This window comes from Dermacentor albipictus, chromosome 2 (genome assembly GCF_038994185.2).
Source record: "Dermacentor albipictus isolate Rhodes 1998 colony chromosome 2, USDA_Dalb.pri_finalv2, whole genome shotgun sequence".
NCBI classification, from domain to species: domain Eukaryota; kingdom Metazoa; phylum Arthropoda; class Arachnida; order Ixodida; family Ixodidae; genus Dermacentor; species Dermacentor albipictus.
In genome coordinates, this window is record NC_091822.1 from 177,041,894 (window position 1) to 177,066,573 (window position 24,680).

The 24,680-nt window shown below is 48.8% G+C and overlaps 1 protein-coding gene across 1 annotated transcript in view; it reads right to left on the reverse strand.

The window, feature by feature from the left end:
- LOC139055637 (uncharacterized) overlaps nucleotides 1–24,680 on the reverse strand; it is a 55,731-nt gene that overhangs the window by 25,099 nt on the left and 5,952 nt on the right. The window lies entirely within an intron of this gene.

The window sequence follows — 24,680 nt, forward strand, 5'->3', positions numbered from 1 at the left end:
GATCATGCCGGCCTTCTGAGCAGCCTACGGTTGCACGAACACCAGCGGCCGCGACGATGTTCCATTACTTCCCGCAAGAAGCTTGCAGCTAAGTGGGATGCTGCTGTCAATAGAAAGAATTTCAAGCGCTGAAGAACAACAGTGCTGCGCTCTAACCGTGCACTTCCATGACGACGATTACTACCAGAGTTTATCAATAATACGTGAATGAGTGAGAGTACGACTTTCTGCTAGCAGGCTTTCTAAACACAGCGCGAAAAGGTCGGGGCAGCGAACGCACCAAGGCGGGACAGGAGCGGGCGGACGGATGGTAACTGGCCTTGGAATACCTTATGAATACACGAACTCGTCCAAACCTGCATTTTGAATTATTGCTAGCTCCTTCGTGTTAGCACGCTGAACGGAAGGTACATGTTCGTCCTTGACGCAGGTTTCGTCGCAAACCACCGTTAATTTTCTATTCGCATGTGTGTTGTGTAACAGCCAACATGCAGTTATCATAATGGAGTGCAAGTGTAAAGTTTTCATGTGCTTGAAAGCCGGCGCACGCCAGGACGCTGTGCTCCACCTCGCGCACAGAGAGAATCCGGGTGTTTCACGTAGCCGACGGAATTCGCCGCCTTTACGGCTCCGGTTACGAGTAGCGTGCGGATGGCGCGCTGATGAAGGCCACTACACGTGCTACAAGAGCCGGAAAACTTTTCCCGCATGTAAACAGTCTGTGTAGATTGCCAACAGCTTTGTGTCAGCGCAAAAATGCGGACGATCGCATCCCTCCTTACGTTGCACGAGGAGGCATGCAGGAACATAACAGTACAATTGTTTGCCCGGAAACGAACTCACTGGATCGCTAAATACAGTTTTGCAAAAAACATACTCACCAAAGAACATTTCTAACACGAGGAGATGCTAACAAATCGCTTTCGTTCGCGTCGAAAGTACTGCTTGCTACCAGCATCTTTTGCTTCTTGGAGAGGCCGGCCACATATACATGTAGGGAGCAACGCCGAACTTCTCAGACAAACGCAAGCTCTCGAAATTTACCATTACAGTTTCACCAAACCACAGCGTCAAACCACCTTGCGCCGTGCTTCATGAGTGGCGGCAGCGTCCGGTCCGGACGAACACCAATGTTGACGTCACGGGGCGCCCGACCAATCACAGACGGAAACGAGCCGCGCGAGCGGCCCATGTCTGCTGCTGCACTTCTCGTCGGAATAAAGTCTGTTTGCGCTTTCTTTCGCTCAATTTCTATCCGATATCCGAATTCAGAGGGTTGAATACCATTACGTACAGCCCTTCACTAATTTTTTCTGGAAAACTCTTCAGCTTCCCTTTAACTAAATCGGGACTCACCGCTGTGTCGCAGTGGCTACAGCGTCTTGTTGCTGACTACGAGGTCAGGGGTTTAATTTCAGGCCGGGAGCGCCACATTGCGATGGGAACGGAATGCGAAATGCGCTCGTGTGCCGTGTTTTTGGGTGCATGTCAAAAGGACCCCAAGTGGACAAAATTAATCGAGAGCTCTGGACTACGGCGCCCCTCGTGACCCACTCTGTTTTGAGACGTCAAAAGTCGCAATTTAACTCGGTCGCTGCCCTCATGCGTTTTAGATCAACATATCAGGTACATCAAAAAGCAGCCCCTCTAGACTCCTTACAACTTAGAAATCAGAGCGGTTTTCATTAGTAAATGCTGTCTTTCAGCGGAATCTGTTGTGGGCTCTAGGCTTGTTGACATTGTGCCCGTTGCTGGACGCGACAAATATTAGCCCTGAACTTAAACTTGCAGCGCAAACACCTAAGACGAACCACAAAAGGAAGATACGACACACACTGGCGCTGACTAACAACTTCTTTATTTTTTCGTCGTCAATGCATATATAAACCCTAGGCCACACAAGCGCGCAGGCGCACAGATTACATTACCGAGATCTGCCAAATTATCACATACGCAAACGTAGGAATTCAAATTCAGATGGGTGCAGGCAGGCAAAGAAAATTTGAACTAACGTGAACTTAACGTGAATGAGAGCTCGCAGTGTCTCAGCTGACATGCAGTTTCTCAAATCATTCCTTGTCAGTGAAACCTGGCCGAACACGCGTTGGACTGGTGCGTTCGAAAGAGGCTGCGTAAAGCGAGCTCAGACAGCAGGAGGAACATTGGATTTCCGGCAATCTTTTTTGCATTCCTGGTGCTTGTTGATGCTTGGTGATACTAGAGTAGAACATTTCGTTTTGACCGACAATCGAGACTACTGCGCTTCGCTGAGCATGTACACAGAGACTTCAACAGTCATGTGTCTCGTTTAAAGCGACTCACGGATTTCGTCGTCAGTTTACTGGGTGAATAAATAACGCGGTGATTTATGCGAAAACCAAGAAATAGGCTTCGAGGAACCCTTGATCAATATTGGAGGACCACGGGCGAAAATGACTCGCTACGACATGCGTGCCACTACTTGAGCTGTTGTGTTAAATCGACAGAATGGTTAGTTGTATAGCAGCCGGCATGGAACATGTACTCTAAAGCAGTTAGCCCCACCGTTTTTTTTACGGAACCGCACGTGAAGCGACAGCTGATGGCGTCGAAACCAAAACAAAAAGAAGATAGCCTAGCGCTGGAATTACGTATGCGTATGGCAGCCATTACTTAACGCCATCCTTCCCGCGCCGGCGTTGCTAAAGAAAAGCCTTCGAGATTGCCTACATAGCTATGTGGCAGCAATGAGCTTTGGGTTTTACGACGGCCTTCCAGAATTTTGTCGGCGTGGACTTGTCCTCGCGAATTGGAAGTCTTGAAGACAAAAATAGGCCAAATGTATAGCCATCTACCCAACTCGGAATTTTCGATGCCAATCTGCGTAAAAAGTAGCCCAATTTGGCTCTTAATAGCCGAATCTGGCAACCCTGCGCTCGGCTGCGACGGACCGCAACCACGTCACTACTGGCGCAGCTAATCGCGCCTCTATTTCTCTCTCTTTTCTTTTTTGTGCGCTTGCGCATGGGGTTGCGCCGGAGGAGTTTTCGGCGTACAGGGGACCGACAGAGGGACGGAGGGAAGAATCGGCTAGACGTATACAGTTTCGTTGTAATAATGACACTGATCATTTAGTGATGTGGGCTAGGGTGATTGGGTTTCATTAACAACATACATGATACAACAAAACACAACAGCGATACCAGGGCTTCTAGAGAGCCCTTGAATACAAGCGCTGTTAATCACGTGCTAAAGATTACCTGACCAAGTGATTTTCAGGGCGTCTGTTTCAGCTAGGAAATCGAAGACTATCTTTAGATTATAAAGCGGTTCATTCCTAAGAAAAAATGCCACGTAGAGAAGTGTCTTTTCGCGATATGCAAAAGGCTAATACTTTTTCCTCTCTGCTTCTTTTACAGGGTATTGAATAAGAACATCGAAGACTGTGAGATTATTGCCGCAATTAATAGAGGTCAAAATATCCCCCCCCCCCCCCCAGTCAATAGGTAAGAGCGAGTACCACATATGTGTCCTGTTCTTAATCGACAAACAAATACTTCCTTTTATCGTGCTGTTTTCTCAGTTATCCAATTCCGAAGTCCAGGTTTCATCATGTGTAGCTTATACAAAAGCTGGGTATTTCATTCTCTTTGCCAATGCTTCCTCAGCTTACGGCTTTAGAAAATACTTTAGGTCTTTGGCAGGCATGGAGATATTTGCATTTGTGTTACTAAAAGTTGCTGGCGCAGCATTTTCCTCAGCAGCTTCACTGCCTTTTATATCTTTGTGACCAGGTACCCAGCATAAGGAAATCCCTTGGCTGCACATAGATGCGGAGCACAACAAGCTGTACAGCTTTAATGAAGCTGTACAGTTAAATAAAAGTGGAGTTTTTATGTTTTCGTGAACTAGTCAGGGCTCTGACTCTACTTAGTGAATCGGTGAATACAATAGCCCTAGCGAGATCTGTCAGCCTTATTTGTTGAATAGCTTAGAGTACAGCATATGTTTCCGCTGTAATTATATTTGTGTGCAGATTTAGTGCACCAGATGTTGAAGAGGAGTGTCCGCGAGCGGCGTAAGAAATACCAGTAGAGGACTTGGAAGCATCTGTATAGCATTCTGTGCAGGAGTACTTCTCTGGAGTTCAAGAAAATGGGAGTGTATATGTGCCTCCAGCGCGGGCTTTCATATGTCTAGCGATGCCGCATTCAATGGTCTGCCATTCTCAAGGTGGGGGCAGGCGAGGGGGAGCCATTAGGACATTTTATAGAAGTTGGACCCGTGTATACCTCCTGCCAATGCTCCCAAACGAATTTTCAATGGAACCATAATAGCTGGGCGGTGACGAAACAGCCTGGCAATGGACGTGTCGCCAATAGTTGAGTGACATGGATGCTCCACATCTGATCTGACCTTCGGGGCACAGGAAAAACTTAAATATGTCCTTTGAAATGCAGAGACCATTCATTAGAGTTCAAATACAGGCTTTCTATGAAACTAGTCCTGAAAGCATCGATACCAAGGGGTATACCCAAGTGGTGAACAGGATGTAGCGTCTTCAAAGCACTAGGCGCAGTTATAAACTATAGCTCCGCAGTCGAGGCGTGATCGTATAAGGCTTTTGTTGAGGCTCAAAAGGCATCCCCTGTCACTTCCCCAAGATGTCCGGGACATCAGCTTCAGTAATTTCATCGTCTTCAAACACCGTTCCCTCAGATAATTGAGGCTAGCAAAAAAAGTTAGTTTGTAGTCTAAGATAATTTCTAAATATTTATGCTTGTGGCTAACAGATAGCCGTTGTCGAGTAAGATAGATAGCGGGGTCAGTCACTATACCTCTCTTGTTCGAGAAGAGAACGCACGTGCTTCAATGAGGGTTTAGTTTAAATTCATTCTCCTCAGGCCACTTAGATAACTTGTTTAACCAAAGCTGTACATGTCGCTCACAGGTAGAATTATTACATGATTTAAAACCTATTTGTACTTCAGCCACATACACAGAATAAAACATTTTGCGTGGTATGACACTATACACAGGGAGTTGATTTTTACAACGAATACAGTTCTCAGCACATCTCAGCACACCACTTTGTGGTACAGCAGTTTCCTGTGTAAATGCATGAGACAAGGCATTAACGACCCTAACACGGAATGTGCGATTAGAGGGACAGCTTTTAATGACGTTCAAAAGGTTGCCTCGGACTCCCATTCCAATCAAATCACGGAGAATTCCAAAATGCCAAGTTGTGTCGCATGCCTTATTCATGTCTAAAGATACCGATAATAAGAGACTGTTTGTGCACAAAGGCATCGTGGATATTAGCCTCGATGCGGACAAGGTGATCTCTTGTGGATCTACCCTCCCTGAAACAGCGCTGTAAGTGGTCTAGTATTTTGTTGATCTCAAGATAATGGATCAGGCGTCGGTTCACCATTTTCTCAAAGAGCTTTCATAGGCAGCTTGTCAGGGTTGTAGGCTTGTAGCTGCTAGCCGATGACGGGTCCTTGCCCTCTTTGAGAATAGGTATTACTACTGCTTTCTTCCAGGCGGACGGAATATAGCTGGCAGAGAATATCGCGTTAAAATGGGATGGGAGAGTGTTTTGTGTTTCGGTATGTTCGATCATCTCGTAAAGTGTTCGATCGTTTCCAGAGGCTGATTTATTACAACAATTTAGTGCAGCCTGAAGTTCCGGCACGCTAAACGGGCGCTTGCAAGGTTCACTTCTATTTCCTTTCCAATCCAGAGGCAGTGACTCCGCTTGTCGTTGGTATCTTAGGAATGTATCTGAGTAATGGGATGAACTAGAGATGTATTCAAAGTGTGTCCCTGGAGAATAAGATTGGTTCTCAAGAGTGTCTCCTTGTTTATATACTAATGGCAGATGATGAATTTGACGGCCTTTTATTTCCTTTACCTTGTTCCGGGCTTTTTCTTTTGTCTCTATAAGAATTAATGCCAGTTGTGTATTTTTGTCAGCTTTCGTTTTTGCACGGCGGCGCGTTCATCAACCTTCCGACTTTATTTTCTTGAAACTGATGAATTTCTCTGTAGTCGGAGAGCCATGGAGGCGATTGCGAGCCTTATTTTGTTTCCTTTGCGCCTCGACACATTCATCGTTCCACCAGGGATCACGTCGTTTAGGAGGCGACCCATTTGTTAGCGGGATACATGTTGACGCTGCATTGACAATAAATGCTGTTAAATATGCAACTGCATCGTCAATACTACACATACGAATGTCATCCCAGGTGAAAGATGTCAGTTCTTTGTATCGCTGCCAGTCTGCTGAGTCGACTTTCGAATGGCGCACATGTGGAGAGCATTCGTCCCGTTTTGTTAATTTTAAAACAATCAGGAAATGTTCACTCCCGTGTGGATTCTGAAGCACCTTCGATTCCAAGTACGGCACGAGTGTACTTGATGCAATGGTTAAACCTACATATGAAAATGTTTACGATGCTGTAAAAAGTGAGTTATTTCTGGTTTAGAAAACATTCACCTGTACACAAGAGGAAATGTTCTATCATGCGTCCTCTGGCATCACATCGAGAGTCGTCCCACAATGTATTATGTGTGTTTAAGTCTGCAACGACAATGTAGGGCTTCGGAAGTTGTGCAATAAAGCTTTGAAATTCTGTTCTGAAGAGCTGACAGCTGGGTGGGATGTATGTAGAAATAATTGTCCACAGATTACCAAAAAGCACTGCTCTGAATTCAACTGCCTCAAGGGGCGTTCAGAGCTGTGAATGCTGGCAGCCGACATGCTTATCAACTATTATGGTGACACCGCCCGATAAGGCGAGAGCATCGGTGCGGGCTTTGCACTAAATGGCATATTCCCGCAGTAACCTTGCGTGAATAAAATTTAGGTGTGTCACTTGCACATACAGCACACTTGGATTAAACATGTGTAGGAGCTCCTGGTCCTCCAGATTGTGGAGTAGACCCCTAGCGTTCTAATGTATTAATCATGTAGCCATATTTGAAGTGTATTGTGCTGCGTGGGAAGAGAGGCCGATCAAGTTAGCTCACGAGGCCTTCGCAGGCCCCGTGATATGGGATTTTTATTTTTTTCCGACGCGCTCTACGGAGCTGCGCTGTTCCTTCGCGTCTGAGACACCGGAGGATTGGTGGTTGCATCCATTGCCTCTTCAGAGGCAGGTGCACGACGCCTGCTCGGCCGGCAGACTCGAGGGTTTTACGGGCCTGTCTGCACGGGCAGTGGCCCTGGGACCGGCAGGCCCGGAAGTCTGCAGGTCCTTCTTGACTCGGACAGCCACCGGATGATGTGGCACTGCCCCCCGGCGCGTCACATCAGAATAAGGCGCATTTGATTGATGATAGAAAAACATTTGCGCGCTTTTGGAAAGATGCTTAGTTTCACCTCGAGTTCTCCTAGCTCTTTTTCTTTCTTTCAAGACGGGCCCGATCGGGAATAGGCTGGGTGGTCTCCGTCAAAGTTGGCACACTGGGTTCCGGAAGTGCGCATTTCTCATAAATGGTCGTTAGATGAATATTTGGCACAAACAGAGCGCCCTCGGCAGCTCTGCGACCCATGCCCAAAGCACTGACCCTTGAAGCATCGGCGCGGATTTGGGATGTACGGTTGCACACGCTGTTAAGAACGGTCAGCTGAAGTGCAAGTTTTGCCAGCCACTTGCGACAGCGGCGGCAACATTCCTGGAACGCCACCGCAAATCTCTAGCCACGGCGTCACTAAGTCCACTGTGTGTGAAGAACAATACGCGCGTCCTGAACTCTCCGTCACTGGAGCCAAGATGAGTGCGACGAAGCAGGCTTTGTGCCTGAACCCGCCCGCCACCACCAACCTAATCTGCTGTGAACGAGGGAGTCCCCGAGGGAACGTAGTTCGAAACCCCTTCCCACGCACCGTCCAAGACGCAAGACAATGGGCACCCGGCCGCGCTGCGGGGGTCAGCTCGGGGAATAAAAGGCACCTTTCCTGACACAAGCCCCGAGTTCTACGAAGTCCGTCTGACCTTGGTTGGGGACCGTGAACCTCGCGCAAGGAAGTGTGTGTGTCTGAGTGTGTGTGTGAGCCGTCCCACAGAGAGGCGACTTGTTTACGATGGCTGGTCGGCCGTTTCCCTCACCTTGGGATCGAGGGAGGACCGAGTGTTTATAAACCGCTGTTGTGCGGCGGCTCAGTGCACTTTCTCTCGCAGTCATGATAGACTGACGCACTTTTTCTCGCAGTCATGCTAGAACTGATGAACTGCAACATCCTTATGTAGATAGTGTAAATAAACCCATATTCCTCGTTCTCGATGAGAAGCAGTCCTTCCCTTCATCAACGTCGTCAGCGTGGATAAGTTGGACGACGGCATGGGCCAGCTATCTTCTAATTCATGCCCGACTCCAATCTTCACAACTGATTACGAGCGATGGAATTAAGTCCCTAAACCTAACAACGCAGCTTATGATATCCGGTTACAATTGACTCAGGGAGGTTGCTTGTACCAATAATGATTACATGTTTAGTTGGAATTCCCTTGTTGTTGCGCCTCATCTTAATTCGTTGGACCTTTACCACGTTCTGGTCTTGCCATCCATACAACAGCTCACTTTCCCTAAGTTCAAGCCGGTCGTCATCAGAGATGACGCCACGCACAGTGTGCATTGGTCTGTGTGGGCCCACTGAGACAGGAATGTCCACAACCGCCATGAGTTTTGACAGCTTGTCCTACTGAAGATTGTCACGCGCTTCAAGAAGGTCGCCACTTACCATCTTCGTTACTTCGTAACCTGAGCCGATTGCTTATGCAAGACATCTTACGACAACAAATGTGAATATTGGACGGACAGCCTTTGTTTATTGTTGGCTATGTTTCACATGGTACTTGCGAAATGTTTCTGCTGGTTTTACTAGAAAGTGAACATTCCGTCGGTGCGCCCCCTTTTTAGGGAGCGATCAGGTAGTGGGGGGACGGAAGCAGACATAAGTAAGCAGTGGCGTAGCCAGAAATTTTGTTCGGGGGGGGGGGGCTACGCCACTGGCCCCATATATATGTATATATATATATATATATATATATATATATATATATATATATATATATATATATAAATATATATATGGGGCCAGTGGCGTAGCCAGAAATTTTGTTCGAGGAAGCTTTAGCTCGGGTGCTCCTATTTAAATACATTTATAAGGGGAATTCGTTTTTCCCTGCAACCACTTCACCAAATTTGAGGAGGTTTGTTGCATTTAAAAGAAAAAGTTTAATTCTAGTGACTGCTGGTTTCGAATTTTTCATTTAGGTGGTCAATTATTTATTAAAAATTGACCAAGTCGAAACTTTTCAGGAAACGAAACTATCAAGTTTAAACCTCCCTGACTCAACAATGAAAAATGATATCGCAATTCTGTGAATTGCATCTAATAGTACATCTACAGCGGACAAAATGGATATGTTACACATGAATAAAAAAAAATTTAGTATTGTGGAAATACGGCTCGTGCCGAACCCTTGTACACAACGTAACCAATTCACGTAAGATACAAATTGACATAGCAAACTTGTCCGCTTTGACTGTTATAATAGATGCCGTTTACAGAACCACAATGTCTGTTCTTCATGCATAACTATTAGTTTGTAAACGTAGTGCTTCTATTTTTTCAAACTTTCGAATTTTTCAAAATATTTTAAACAAAATTCAGGCCCTAAATCGAAGTTGTGTTTCCAACAGAACTAGAATTTAACTTTCTCTCTCAAATGCAACCAATTTCAAAAAAAAGCGATTTGCAGGATTATCTAAGAAAAGCGTTTCTGCGTTTTACAATTATTTGAATAGGCCGCGTCGGATTGGGCCCGAGCTAAAGCTTCCTCTTAAACAATTTGTCAAGGGAGCAAATCCATGAATAATAACTGCATTGTCATTGCCAAAGATGCTGCAAACGAATTCTTGAACGCTACGCACAGTCAAAAGAATAAAATATGTATTTTTTCATAAAAGAATATACTCGTATGTGCCAAAAATTTTGCCCAAAATAACTGGTATCAATGCTTCCATATTTTTGTCTATCTAAGTAAAGAAAATATCACACGAACTTTAGAACTATATCAGTTCGAAAACAGAAAAGCAGTGCATGCCACTGATATGAAAAATTAAAAAGGCAATGAACTGAGCAAGTTGAGGACAAATATGTTAACGAAACTTTGTCATTCAAGAACCGTGCTTACATTCTAGTATATATGCAATGGCCAGTGAAAAATCTCAATAACGCTGTAATTTGTTTTAATGTATTACGCCGGAGCAGCTGTCACCGGTCGTGTATCCTGAGTAATTGCACCGAAATCATATAGTATAAAAAGCAGGAATTCTGCACGATATACGAGGGCAAGTCAAATGAATGTGAGCCAACAACGGGGTATTTTATTTAAAAGTAGCCTTCATGAGAATTTAGATATTTGTTCCATTGACTAACGAGTCGCGTGATTCCCGTCTTATAAACATCCTTGGGTTGCTGCTTCAAAAAGTCTGCATCTGGTTCCCTTGAGCTGTTTTTTCGGCTGCCCTAAAATGTAGAAGTCGCAAGGTGACAGGTCTGAGCTGTATGGCGGATGCTGAAGCGTTTCCCACTTGAATTTTGCCAGTTTTGTATTAACCACCTAAGCGACGTGGGGACAGGCATTGTCGTGGAACAAGATGACCCCATTGGTCAATTTTTCACGTTGTTCGTTCTTGATTGCGACACACCAGTTTTGTATTAACCACATAAGCGACGTGGGGACAGGCATTGTCGTGGAACAAGATGACCCCATTCGTCAATTTTCCACGTTGTTCGTTCTTGATTGCGACACACTGCCGTTCTGGCGTTTCACAATATTGGAAACAATTGATAGCCTGTCAAGATTTAGCAAATTCTATCAGTAATGGACCCTGACGACCGAAAAAAAAAGTCAACAACACCTTTCCAGCGGAGATGATGGCCTTTGCGTTCTTTGGGCGTGGTAAATTCGAATGTTTCCACTGTAAGCTTTGCCGTCGTGTTTCAGGCTCGTAGTAGTGGCATCAAGGTTCGTCCCCGATCACAAATGCAAAGAAGAAGTCGTCATCCTCATTGTGATACGCGATGAGATGAGTCAAGGCAGCGCGAAACTTCTCCATCTTCTCGCGATGGATCAAAATCTTGGGGATCCATTGCGCACCAAAGAGCCGATAACCGAGAAGCTCATGAATTATGGCGTGAACCGAACCATGACTGATGTTCAGAGGGTCTGCCAGTTCATCGATGCTTATGCTCCCTTCTTGTTTCATCAGCTCATGAACCTTTGAAATTGTGTGGGGGGTGATTGCACGATGGTTTTGGCCCGGTCTTGGAATGTCTTTACATCGTCCTTTAAACCGTTTGCTCCAACGCTTCACAGTGGTCAATGAAATGCCGTGTTCAACGTAAACAGCAGCCATACGGCGATTAATTTCTGTTTTGGAAACACCTTTAGCTGTCAAAAACTTCGCGACACCGAGCTGTTCAACTTTTGAAGTGTCCATTATGCGACGCACCCATATTCAACCCAGTGTATGAGAGCATTAAAGAACAGTTATCTTCACACCTGCGTGTCACTTTTGTAAATGAGACATGCTGTTCTCCTACGCGCATGCCTCGCAGATAATGAACCGAACCATTATTGCGCGGTTAGGGTAGGCGCATTTTCATTTGACTCGCCCTCGTACATTAGAAATGCAAAGATACAATGGGATATACAAATGCGAAAATACGGCTTGATAAAGGACAAAAAAGTGTCACTGGAAACAAAGTTCACTTCATGTATACACAAAACCTCGCAACAAGATATTTAAGTATACGTATAAGTCTCCAATGAGTCTATGTAAGAAAAAGTAACTGTATGTAATGCGTCAAACAGGGCAAATAAACATGTTGCACAATCATAGATTCACAGAATCCTAGATTCCGCCCCCATTCCATCCACTCCCCCCGATGTATTGCGCGCGATGGAAGGCGGCGCGCTTGCTCCCCGCTTTTCTCCTTTGCGCACACAAGACTGAGCCACCATCGTCGGCTCACCCATTCCACTTCCCCTCCTACGCTTTCACTCGCACATACAGCATGCAGCGCGTGGTCACGATTTTATCACCCTTGGACTTCATACGAAACATGACGGCGACGGCAGGAATGCGCCTGGAGTGTCCATTTAATTGCTTTTGCAATAATATAATAAACGTATCCGGAAACTGAAGCGTCCCGTCGCCCATTACTTTCCGCAAAAGAAGTATCAAAATCGAACTTTCACCATGCGACAATTCGCTGCGCCACAACAATGTATTTTTTTTCTGTGGGGCGGAGGCACCGAAATGGAAAAAAGAACGCATAGGAAAGTATGTTGGCCAGAATCGAATGCCTACAACGGGCACCTAATGGGGCTACGGAATTAATACCGAAGAAAACATGGGATGATTGACCCACTGAGAACCATACGCATACTGCTCAGTATCCTACACCGGCGAAACAAGACTTTCCGGAAAGGTTCCGCTCAAGGAACGCGGTGCAATCCTTCGAGTCCCCGCAGTGATGGCGGCGAGCGAGCTTTGTTTTTTTTTCTCGTCTGCTAGCCAGAAAGCTTCCAAAACTCTGTCAGATGAAAATCCACTCTACCAGAGCAAACCGAACGCCCACCGAAGTGCACCGCGCGGTGGTCGGGGCCATACGAGAAAAACATATGCGCTATGGCTCGCTCTGGCAGCCCGCGGGTAGAGTAGCGAGAACAAAAAAATTGAAGAGGCTCAATGTGTCCTCGGCGAATAAAAGTCAATGTAGAGAAAATAAATAAGAACGTAGTTACTTTGGCTGGCTTTAGTGTCTTGACATGGATGTTCTGACGTAGGTTAAAAAAAAATGTTGATATTTTTTATGTGACATGACGGCACAAATGAACCACCCCAACGCATCGTCTCATTGGACCTCGCTGCGTGCTTTGTCAACTGGTCTGCTAGTGTGTTGATTTGGCTTGTCTCGTTGTATGTTCCGATGTAAGACTTTAGAAAAGTCATTGGACTTTTGGCGTCAAATGTTTATAACAACATTAAACCCACAAAGTTCCGCAATTGAAAATTTAAAGCACAACTTTGGAAATGTCAATGCACGTTTCACATCAAGAGCATATGAGATTTATACCCAATAAAGTTTCGCAATTGATATCCATGCGCTCCATAGATTCCGTGGCCTCAGTGAGATGCCGCGGCGATCCCGCTCACCATCAAAGCGCCCTTGAAACTTTGTGCTCGGATGGGACTGCTTGGCGTTATATGACTGCCGGTGTACGGGCTTGCCACGAAATCCCGCCCGAGTTCGCAATCTTCGCGGTTAAATGTCTTTTCGAGCGTCAAAAAGACATTCTAGACAAAATCCAGGGTGATTTCCGGCGCCGGGAGTCGCTTTGGTCGGCGGTGCATGGACAGCATGAAAAAATTTCGGGGGGGGGGCTGAAGCCCCATAAGCCCCCCCCCCTGGCTACGCCCCTGTAAGTAAGCGAATTTTCGGCAGTAACGCCACTCACCCACCGTGGAGCCCTACAAGGGAATACTGCAGGACCTGTGAAACAGGTCCTGCAAACGCCAGCTGTATGTTACCACTATAATCGAGCATGAGATACCATAAGTTGGCTACATATTCTCTTCCCCCTTTCTGCCTTCCTCTCTGCCATTTTATCTAACTTCCCGCTGGACTTGCACATTGTAGAAAGGTAATTGCTGCAATTTCTACAATGATTTTGCGGTGGATCACGTCGCGGCATTCAGTGAGCTCCAGAGGACATAGTGCACATTAGCCGCGGTGCGAAGGCGCAAACGAGTTTCTCGCATCGCCTTTCCTCTCTGCCACATCCGGCCGATCCTGACACTCTGAACCACCTCCCGACGTGGTGGGCCATGACAGCAGCGGTAGTGGTAAAGCGGAAGGAGGAGGCAAAGAAAGCTTAGCTTAAAGGACCCCTCACCAGGCCGCATATAAAATTTCGACTGTACGCTGGAATTTGTTACATGCCCCCTAGGGAGCATTCCATGGCAAGAATATTTCAACTAATAGCCGAGATAGAAATATTTCAGTGCCGCGAACCCATGATTTCAGGAGGCGAGCGTCACCGCCAACATAGACGCTCTTTCCACTTGCCCTGCCTAGCTCCTGTCTTCAAAGGCCTGTGAGAAGGTACCGCAAAGCATATCCTTTCAGCAGTTCTACCTGCTTCAATCGAACCGTGAAGGCATTGGCCATTCCACTAACAATACATGGCCCGCCGACTGCGTTTAGTCATAGCGGCACCGAGGGGGTGTTGATGCCGCACATCGTCGCCCCTACAATACAGGCACGTTCCCACCGAAGGCGAAGCGGACAAGCGGATCCGGCCAAGCGGCCGCGGATTTTCCGCTGTGCAGAAAATACGCGGCCGCTTGGCCGGATCGCGCACGGTATGATTTTTTCCGCGCGGACAAGTTGGCCGCAGCCAATCAGAACCCGGCACGGCAGAAGCGCTGGTGAACGAATGTAAACGAATGTCTTTCTCTGAGCTTTTCGCTTCTCTTCTTGAAAAGCGTCAAAACGGCAAGTTGGGTCAGTTGGTTGGGATTCCTAGTAAGGTTTGTTACAGCGCAACACAAGACGAGGACAAAAGAAGGTATAAAACGATGACACGGCGCCGTGTCGTCGCTTTATACGTTCTTTTCACCTTGTCTTGTGTTGCGCTGTAAGAAATCTTCAAAAGCGACTAGGCAAGTGGCGAATAAAATGCCAAAGATCTCGTCTTCTTCGGCTGAGCTCATCATTTTGCAGAAGTAGATAGTGGACGGGAGCGTGCCAACCCACGACGAACAAATTTCGAAAGCGTGCGTACAAACCCAAAGTGCCGCGAGATGGCGGCACGTCCCTGAAATTGCTAAAGAAATTGCAAGATGCCCCGCATTCCCGGCGGCGCGGACTGCCAGACAACGCGGCTGGTCTGAACAGGCGCGGGCGCTCGCCACCTCGCCGCTTTGAAAATCCGATTGTCCGCGTAGACGCTCCGCTTTCGGTGTGAATGTGCCTTACAAGTCACCGCCGCAGGTGGGGAAGGGTTCCTCGATCGCTTCTGGGAAGCTCGCCACCTCTGCAGCTGCAGCTGGCTGGGAAAATTTTGCAGGTCGGTACCCGTGCCGGCCGTTCATAACAGTAGGCACACTTGCTCATATGGCCACCTTTCCGGTTGGGAGCGCGGCGCCTACGAGAAGAAGGGCAAACTGCGTTCCGTATGAAATGTCAGCCCCTTTTCGCGGCGCGTAGCAATGTAATACTTGGCAGACACGATCGTTAGCGCGCATTGTATGCACTGTGCTTGTCAGCTCAATATGGCCAGATCTGGGGAGGGGCCCTTTAAAAGCTTGGCAGATTCTACCGCTGGACCCGTCTCCTTTTATTCACAATGAAGTTTTTACACTGGAACTGTTTGCAAGAACAAGTGCCAGTCAATCGTAATGTTGTACATAATAACCGGCCAATGCGAAAAAGCTTTGTGAATTTGGTCCCGTTGTGTTGGCCCATTAACAAAATCATCGACTGCCTAGTGATTGAAGTCTTTGCCACCTTATTGCTGCAATGTTCGAAACAAAGTCTCAAGTATGTTTTCGCGCGTTTACTGACGTCCCAAACTTCACGTACATTTAAAAAGAAAGTAATATTTTCTTCTTTTTTCTCAGGATCATATACTACTGATTTCGTATGCGAAACAAGCCTCGCTTTATTCTTTGTGCAGATAAATAGTACTAACAAGATAGGCGTGACACTTCGCACTGAAGAAAACAGAGAAACAAAACTTATTCCTCGCTTAAACAGACTAGGTGTATCCGCCAATGATCTTTGACATGCCAAGGCGAGTCGTCAGCGATGACAAGTCCGCACTTTGACTGGAATATTTGGAATCTCATCATTTCAGGGTTGTAAAAAAAGTATCGCGCGGTTTTTCACATCCATTCCGCCATCTTGAGCTCTCATACACGGGTAATCAATATTATTTTTCTCCGCAGCAGCTCCGCCAATCATAATGGCATTCAATTCTCTGCAGAGCAGTCGCGAGACGATGCCTCTTGATTCAAGGTGCTGTTAATCGCTTCAGTTTTCTGAGCGATTGGTATACGACAGTAGAAGCGTCGCCTTTTTGCAACGCATTCATTATTATTCGTTCCCATATTCGATATAATCCCAGAGAGACACTGCTGCCCACGGGAAGCGAGTAGAAAATGGCGCTTCGATCAAAGTGTATTGCCACGCGATCAATAGTGTAAACCTGTACAAGAGCAGCTCATTAAATAACAGCAGCAATAGGATGGCGTGAGTTTCTTTCGTCGCCCCGCTTGCCGCATACCGATTTGGGTCGATTTCAAAAAGCACCTTGTGCTCAAATTCAGGTTAAAATAAACAACCCCAAGTCATCAATATTTACCTGGTGGGCCTCGATGTAGGTAGTGCCTGAATGCGAAACTTTCCTGATACAAAGTAATGCAGCATCGGCTAATATAATTATTCGTATTTATGTGCGCAGTTAGGTGTTGTGCTTTACGCGCTGTAGACAATTATCAGATCGACGCTGAAGATTAAGCGAAAGCGGGTGGGTGGGTATGAGCCATTGCTGACAAAGAAGTGCTCATATCGGCTCCGTCGTTAATGCCCGCTTTCTCAGTGCTAATTAGTTTGGATCCCGAAGATTTTATTACCAGTGTGATCGTGAAGGTATCCGCTATCCTCCGATACCCGACGTTCCATCAAAGGTGCGTTTTTCATCGTTTTATCGGACTTTACCTGGTTCACTGCCAACAGGCATTGCTAGGCCTAAGCGAAGCCAAGGCTTGCTGGGTCTAGCAAGCCGTGCTACAGCCACGTCAACATGGAGGTTTCCCCCATCGCTTTGACGCATGGTTCCCAGGTTTCCCAAATGTGCGTGCAAGTAGAGGGAGTAGAAATTATGCCCGAGGAATTTCATCGCACGCCCGGATGGCTATACAATGGTGGGCACACGAGCCGAACACGCCTGCATGCAACGCAGGGTGCGTCGAATTCTCGTACCGATACTCCGAGCTCTCAGCAGAAGACTAAATTCAACAAGAACGTCAGGACCGCAGTTATTCGGGCGGCTCGCATGCCCGCAATGCCTGCGGAAGAAATTAAGATCGTCGTGCGGCCCCGCGGAGGGCTCGATATTTCCAAGGCGGGAGCTGCATGCGTGGCTACTGCCATTATGGCGGCAGCGGGAATTGAGAAGGCAGATCGAGCTGAGGATATGGCGTGTCCCAATATCCATCAGAACATTATGGTGCTCAGCACTCCTTGTGAGGAGCGAGCGAACAAGTATGCTCGAATACAAGCTATCAACGTGCAAGGCAAAATATACGAAGTGAGCGCTTACGGAACGACCGCCCATGACACAGTCAAGGGCGTGATCAGGGGCACAGCGCTCGAGGACAGCGAAGCCGAAATAATGCAGCAGAATGTTACCAAGTACAACCCCCTCGCCGTGGGAGCGAAGCGTATCGGGAACACGACGACAATAATCGTTGTGTTCAACGGTATCAAGGTTCCCAAGTATGTGCGTTATGGATCCACGCTCTATCCGTGCAGTCTCTACAGGAAGCAAATAGAAGTGTGCAAAGTATGCGGCAAGGTCGGCCACAGGCGCGACGTGTGCCCCACACCAAACGTACGTGCTTGTCTTTCATGCGGTGTTTCTAAGCCCAGAGAGGGCCACAAGTGTGTCCCCAAGTGCAAGCTCTGTGGCGAAGAACACCCCACTGGAGACCGCCTCTGCAGAGCCAAATACAAGGTTCCGTACGTCGTGCGGCGACGGCGATGGGAACGCCGTAACGCCGAAGAACAGCGAAAGCAAGCACTCGAATCAAGCGCCTTTCCACGCCTAGGACGCTCCCGCTCGCGCAGCGCTTCCCGTGGCAGGTCCCGCAGCGCGTCGCGCCACGCATCACGTTACGCTTCCCGTCATGCCTCGCGCAGCGCATCCCGCGGCCGTGACTCATCGGACAGGAACAGTTGCGGCGCAAAGCGATCGCGCTCCCGTGACAAAGTCAGCTGGGCCGACGTAGCCAAGGGCGAAGTTAAAGGCTGCAGCGCCAGCTCCAACAGCGCCACTAGTGGCCGAAGCACTCCGAGCACCTGGCAGGCGTGGACTACGAGCCCCTACTACAAGGAACTCGAACAACTCCGCGCAACCAATGCGACCCTGGTAGAAACCACGCGCCGGCTTGGCGAAGAGCTAGCCGAGGTCAAGAAAGAGCTTCAAGCACAACAAGCCCATCAAAAGACAGAACCAGCTCAGTCACCCGAGACACCTACACCCGCCACCGACACGCCATCACACCAAGGCATACAATCAATGGACACAACTCAAGACGAGCCCCAGGAGGAGAACACCACTGATCCAACCCCCAAGAAACGAGCACGCACCGAACCAACACCCACCGTTGTCCCCGAGCAGAACTCCGACACGCTATCGCACCAAGTCACAGAATCAAAGGACAAAACCCAAGACGCGCCCCAGGAGGAGAAGACCACTGACCCAACCACCAAGACACGAACACGCACTTCATCACGACATTACAAGGACCTGACCCAATTGGAAACTCAGCTCGAAGCCAAAATTGAAGCGCTCGCCAACACCTACGCCAGCACGGCTGCAGTGAGCGACCAACGACTGGCACGGCTGGAGGAACTGATCACCACGTCCTTCCGCACCATACAAGAGCGTTTCGAATTCATTGAACACACCCTCAAGCCCATAGTCCGCAGCCCCGTCTTTTCAGCGGAATTCGCCAAACACCCATACCTCCAAGAACAGACGCAAGCCCCACCCTCGCCACAACTATGTCCCAACACAAATCCACAATAGCATCACTACCGGGCCTTACGGTCTGGCAGTGGAACTGCCACAGTTACAACAACAAGAAAGCCGTGCTGCAACAACATATTCGCACAGTAAACAAGAAACCCGACATTATCCTGCTGCAAGAAACGGTGACGGTGACCCCCACCCTTCCTGGGTATCGCGCACACGTCAGCCAAGCGGAGGAACGGGGCGTCTGCACGTTCGTCCGCAAAGGGCTCACGTTCATCGAGCACCAACTCAAACAAGGCCGCAGCAGGGTGGAATACGCCTTCACCGAAATCATCCGAAGCAAACAACGGAAAGGCAGCCTGTTCATCGCCAACATCTACAGTAACCCCAAGCACCAAACACAGAAATTCAAGACCCTACTACACACAGCCAGCACCCAAGCCAGAGACAACACGTTGCTGATCGCAGGGGACTTCAACGCCGCCTATCGAGCGTGGGGTTATGTGAAGGACACGGCCAAGGGACGGGACTTATTGCAGGATACCCTGGACCACAAATGTGTCCTAATCACGGACCCCGCGCATCCTACGCGCATCGGCAACTCCGTAGCACGAGACACCACACCAGACCTTACGTTCATCAAAAATGACCACACGGGCAAAGTAACATGGCACAACACGGGCGTCGACCTGGGCAGTGACCACTACATCCTCGAAATTACGATACCCAACCAATTACGGAGCAATACCATTATACATAAGTGGACGGACTGGGACGAATTCCGTAAGGGGCGCCTCACCACAGCACAAGACATCACAGAGATCGAAACCTGGACTGCGGAACTCCGCGATGCCGTGCGCTCAGCCACAAAGACCATAGAAACAGACGAGCACGTCATCATCATGGACAGCCGCCTGGCCCATCTGATAGAGGCCAAACGTTCGATACAGGCGCGTTGGAAGCAGCACCGGCTGAATCGCAAATTGAGGAAGAAGGTGGCTGATTTAAATAGGGCCATTGAACAACATTGCATGCTCCTGTGCCGTCAACAGTGGAACGAGATCTGCAACCGAGCTGACAAGGAATTGCACCGCAGTTGTACATGGAATCTATTTCGGCACCTCCTAGACGAAACAAAGACCAAGTCAACCCAGCGAGACCGCCTGGCCCTCCTCATGCACACCATCACACAACAACAAGGAAAAGACGCTGTTATCAGGAGCCTGGAAGCCAAGTATCTGCCAGACACGCCAACAGAAACCCACCCGCCTTACAGGGGGCTGCCCAACGCGTGGCTAGACCGCGACATTACCATATCAGAGGTACGGGTAGCGCTGCACGAGCTCAACACCCGCTCAGCAGCCGGCCCAGATCTCGTTACAAACAAGATGCTACGCAACCTGGACGACGCTTCGATAGAGGCCCTAACCGACTACTTCAATGAATGCTGGCATTCGGGCAAGCTCCCGCGACAGTGGAAAACGGCTAGAACGATCCTGATTCCGAAACCGGGCAAACCACTGGACATCGGCAACCTGCGTCCCATCTCGCTGACGTCCTGCGTGGGCAAGGTGCTGGAGCACGTGGTCGCCAACCGTTGGCAGAAATACCTAGAGAAGGAAGGCCTCTATCCTGACACGATGATCGGCTTCCGGCGCAGACTCAGCACACAAGATGCCATGTTACAGCTCAAACAAGAAATCGTCGACAACAAGACACGAGACAGCAAAGTAATTCTGGGTCTCGATTTACAAAGTGCATTCGACAAAGTCAAACACTCAGCCATATTAGGACAAGTATCAAGGCTCAACATGGGGGTAACGAGCTACAATTACATTCAAGACTTCTTGACCAACCGCACGATGGAACTGCACGCCGGAGACCTCAAGCTCCCCGAACACAAGCTCGGCAGTACGGGTACTCCACAGGGTTCGGTTATATCGCCATTGCTCTTTAACCTCGTCATGATCGGGGTAGCGAGGGCAGTAGCGGGGACCGGCGTCCGGCATACGATCTACGCCGACGACATTACCCTGTGGGCGGCCGGCGGCACCGACGCCAGCATCGAGCAACAGCTGCAAGCGGCGGTTACCGCCATCGAGCAGCACCTTGATGGCACAGGCCTCATGTGCTCGCCCGCCAAATCCGAGCTGTTCGTCCTCACACCGCTTCGACTGGGACGGAAGCGCGCTCCTCTTCGCGAGTGTGATCACATCAAAATTGTGACTGCATCGGGGCAACGCATCCCCGAAGTTCCCAAGATCAGGGTCCTGGGCCTGCTGCTCAACAAGAGCGGCCGCAACGACGAGACCATCAACAAGCTTACCACCAAGGCAATGGACGCCATCCGGCTCATACATCGAGTCTCTGCACGACGGGCGGGCATGCGTGAAGACAGTCTCGTGCGCCTTGTCCAGTCGTTCGTGATCAGTCACATCGCCTACGTTGCGGCCTACCTTAACTGGCACGTCACTGACAGGACCAAGATCAACACGCTGATCAGACGGGCTTACAAGGCGGCGCTGGGTTTAGTGGAGAGCACGAGTACGGCTCGGCTCTTGCAGCTCGGCGTCCATAACACCCTAGAAGAAATAGCCGAGGCGCAGCTCAGCGCGCAATTCGAGCGCCTCTCTACCACCAAGACGGGCCGCAGTATACTGACGTCCCTGGGTTACAGCCCTCAAGCTCCCAGCCGGCAACCGTGCGAGATCACAGATAAGGCGCGGGCCCACATTTACGTGGACCCCATCCCGAAGAACATGCACCCGGAATACAATCAAGAACGGCGGCAGGCGCGGGCCAAGACCCTCACTGAACAACACGCCCAAGACCCGCACGCCCGGTATGTGGACGCCGCGGAATACAAGCGGGAAGGCTTCGCGGTGGTGGTCGTTGCGGCTGCTACCGGCACCAAGACAACGGCGGCGAGCGTGCGGTGCACGAACGCCACAGACGCTGAGGAGGTTGCGATCGCTCTGGCGATCACCGAGGCCGAGTGTCGCACCGTGCTCAGCGACTCGAGGAATGCCGTGCGCAACTTTGCCAAGGGGCGAATATGCGCGCCGGCGGCCGCCATCATCGGCAAGCTCCAACTTCAAGACCGCGGCAGCGCCGTCCGTATCAAGTGGTTCCCGGCGCACGCCGGCGAGTGAAAATCCTCACCGAACCACAACGAGACGGCTCATTCGGCGGCACGAGCGCTTACCTTCCGTGCCCCCGAGAGTGACCGTTCCGTGTGGTGGTTCGAAACCAAGGACAGATTGACTAGTTATGCCGAAGTAACCAAGTGTTACCGCTTAGCTCGACGGACAATGCCGCCTCCCCACCCGGCACTCAGTCGGGAGGAGGCCGTAATACTAAGACAAATACAGACCGCGTCACTCCTCGCCCCCGCAATGCTGCACGTGCTTCACCCAGAGCTCTATCCGAGTGGGCTGTGCGGTGTTTGTGCAGCGGGTCCGGCGGACCAATGGCATATCATGTGGGACTGTACCAGGTTCCCGACGGCAGCTACCTCCAGGACTTACCCGCCAGAACTTCAAGGTGCACTGCAGTCTGCAGACAAGGAATCGCAACTATGGGCCGTCCAGCAGGCCCGGGGTGCGCTCGAAAAGCACAAGCCTCATGACCCACTACAAACGGGCCCAACTGGGCTAGTGCAGAGTAGGGTATAACCCCGGGTCGACGCTTGGCCAGCGTCACGACACGTTATATCGTCGTATGCCGGCACCTCATTAAAGTTATCCCTATCCTATCCTATCCTATCCTAAGCGAAAGCGTGCTTCGACCTCCGAAACCACGTCTTTAATGTGTACATATAGTTCATACGCGTTGTATGAGTCCATGATTTACAACTTGTGTGATGCGGGACGTCATCGAGGCGAAAAAAAAAATTATTCTGGGTTCTAATCTATTCTTAAAGAGGAACTTCCATTCAAGGCTGGTACATCAAGAGCAAATCAGGTCCGTTTATAGCGAATGCTAATTTTATACCCTTTCCTGCAGCGTGCTATGTGCTCGCCAACGTTGTCAGTCTCCTCACTTTCACATGTCCGCTTTTGCCAATACTACTACTAATACTACTACTACTTCTACTATTAGTACTAATATAATATTAAGACAACAATAATAAACAAGAGGACCCTAAGAATAAAGATTTTACGCGGCACGGCATTGTTGGAAAAGACGTCGTTTCTCGTGTAAGATAAGCACGCCATTAACGATTGTCCGATACCTCGCCAATATTCGAAATGGTCGCGGGATAAATAAGCGCTCGCGGTCTTTCGCCCTATTACAGCCGGGTCAAGCGAGTTTTCCGCACCACATGATATTGTCACGGGGTGGTGACGTTAAGAACACAGTAGCAATACTGTGAAAGACAAAACTAACCTTTATTGGGCGAACCTGTGCCCACAAAACAGGCTACACTTATAGCACAACGATAGCGGCGAACACGGTCGGCGATCGTCGAAAATCTGATCAGCGGGTCAAGCGCGTCGGCTTTTATAGATCAGTCGTGGAATGTTCCAGATTAACCGATAGGACCCGCGTGCCTTCCACAAAGTTCTGCACTACTCGCGTCGCGCACACATGCGATCAGATTACACAAGTTGCCGTGAAAGACAGCGGAGGGAATCATCGATAACATTCCTGAAACCTCTTTTACATGCAGGCGCGTCCTGCGCTGCACGATAACATTTGTTAGGCAGCCAAACGTGGTCGCCCGATAAAGATAAGTACACGTGTCAATATGAAAAACCGGTGAGCTTCGACGTCATCCTGTTTACTTGACACATCAGCTTGCGAAGGTTGCTCTTGCTTGCGCCATCCTATCAACCGGAGCCCACTGTGGGAACAGAGCTCCTGCAAAACTACTCTGCTATGCACACACCGGCGCATAGTAACCTAATGTTATCGTAGAAAAACGATAAGTTGCGGGTATTTGCTCCTCGCTCCCAGGTACAAGCAATGGTTCACGCATAGTCAGGGAAAATGTTGCGTCGTAACTAATTGTGAAACTATTTTTTTTCTATAGGATATTCTTAAAATTTCCTATTCACGATATATCCGAATTTTGCGCTTGTGAAGAGTAGTGATGGAAACGCCTATTGGTTATGAAGAGTAAACACTTAGGCTCAGAATAATCTACCTCATCAAATGAGCCCATAGCTCGCACTTCCACCCGCACTGCAGGAGCAAACCGACACGAATTTATGCATATAAACACTCACGCGTGCAAACACGCACATGCCAGACACATGCGCTCAGCAAACACCATTCATTGCTCGCACTGAGTCAATAGTGAAGTAAAACCCCGACTGTAGGCAAAGAATGAAATCGTGGTGGAAATTCCTCTGCAAACGACTAAGATAAGGTGTAACCACACAGCTGCGTTAATGCCCGTGTCTTTTTTTTCCCCCTTTCTTTATGTACTCACACTGTGCGCCATAAATAAGGGAGCTTTTCATTCCTATTTGGAAACACACACCGGACGGTTACTTCCTCTGTTGCCACTGAGTTCTTCGGTTTGGTTGACTTCATCTGCTCACTGAGATGGCTCATGAAGTTCTCCGCATTGTCGTCGTTCTGGCGGGTGAGTTACTTCACCATAAGGAGAGATTTCTAAAGAACATTAACGTAAGGAATACGTACTACGTGATCTCTACATGGTGTAGAGAGGAACATTATAAAAAGCCAGACAAACACCTTTCGGAATGAATGCGTGCCTGTTTCCACACTACTTTCGTTCAAGTCTCCGTATTGATGCGAGCGGTGTCATTATTTCAAATCTAGAACTGCTTTTGCTCTAGGCGGGGTAATGCACGCGTTGTTATCCAAAACAGCAAA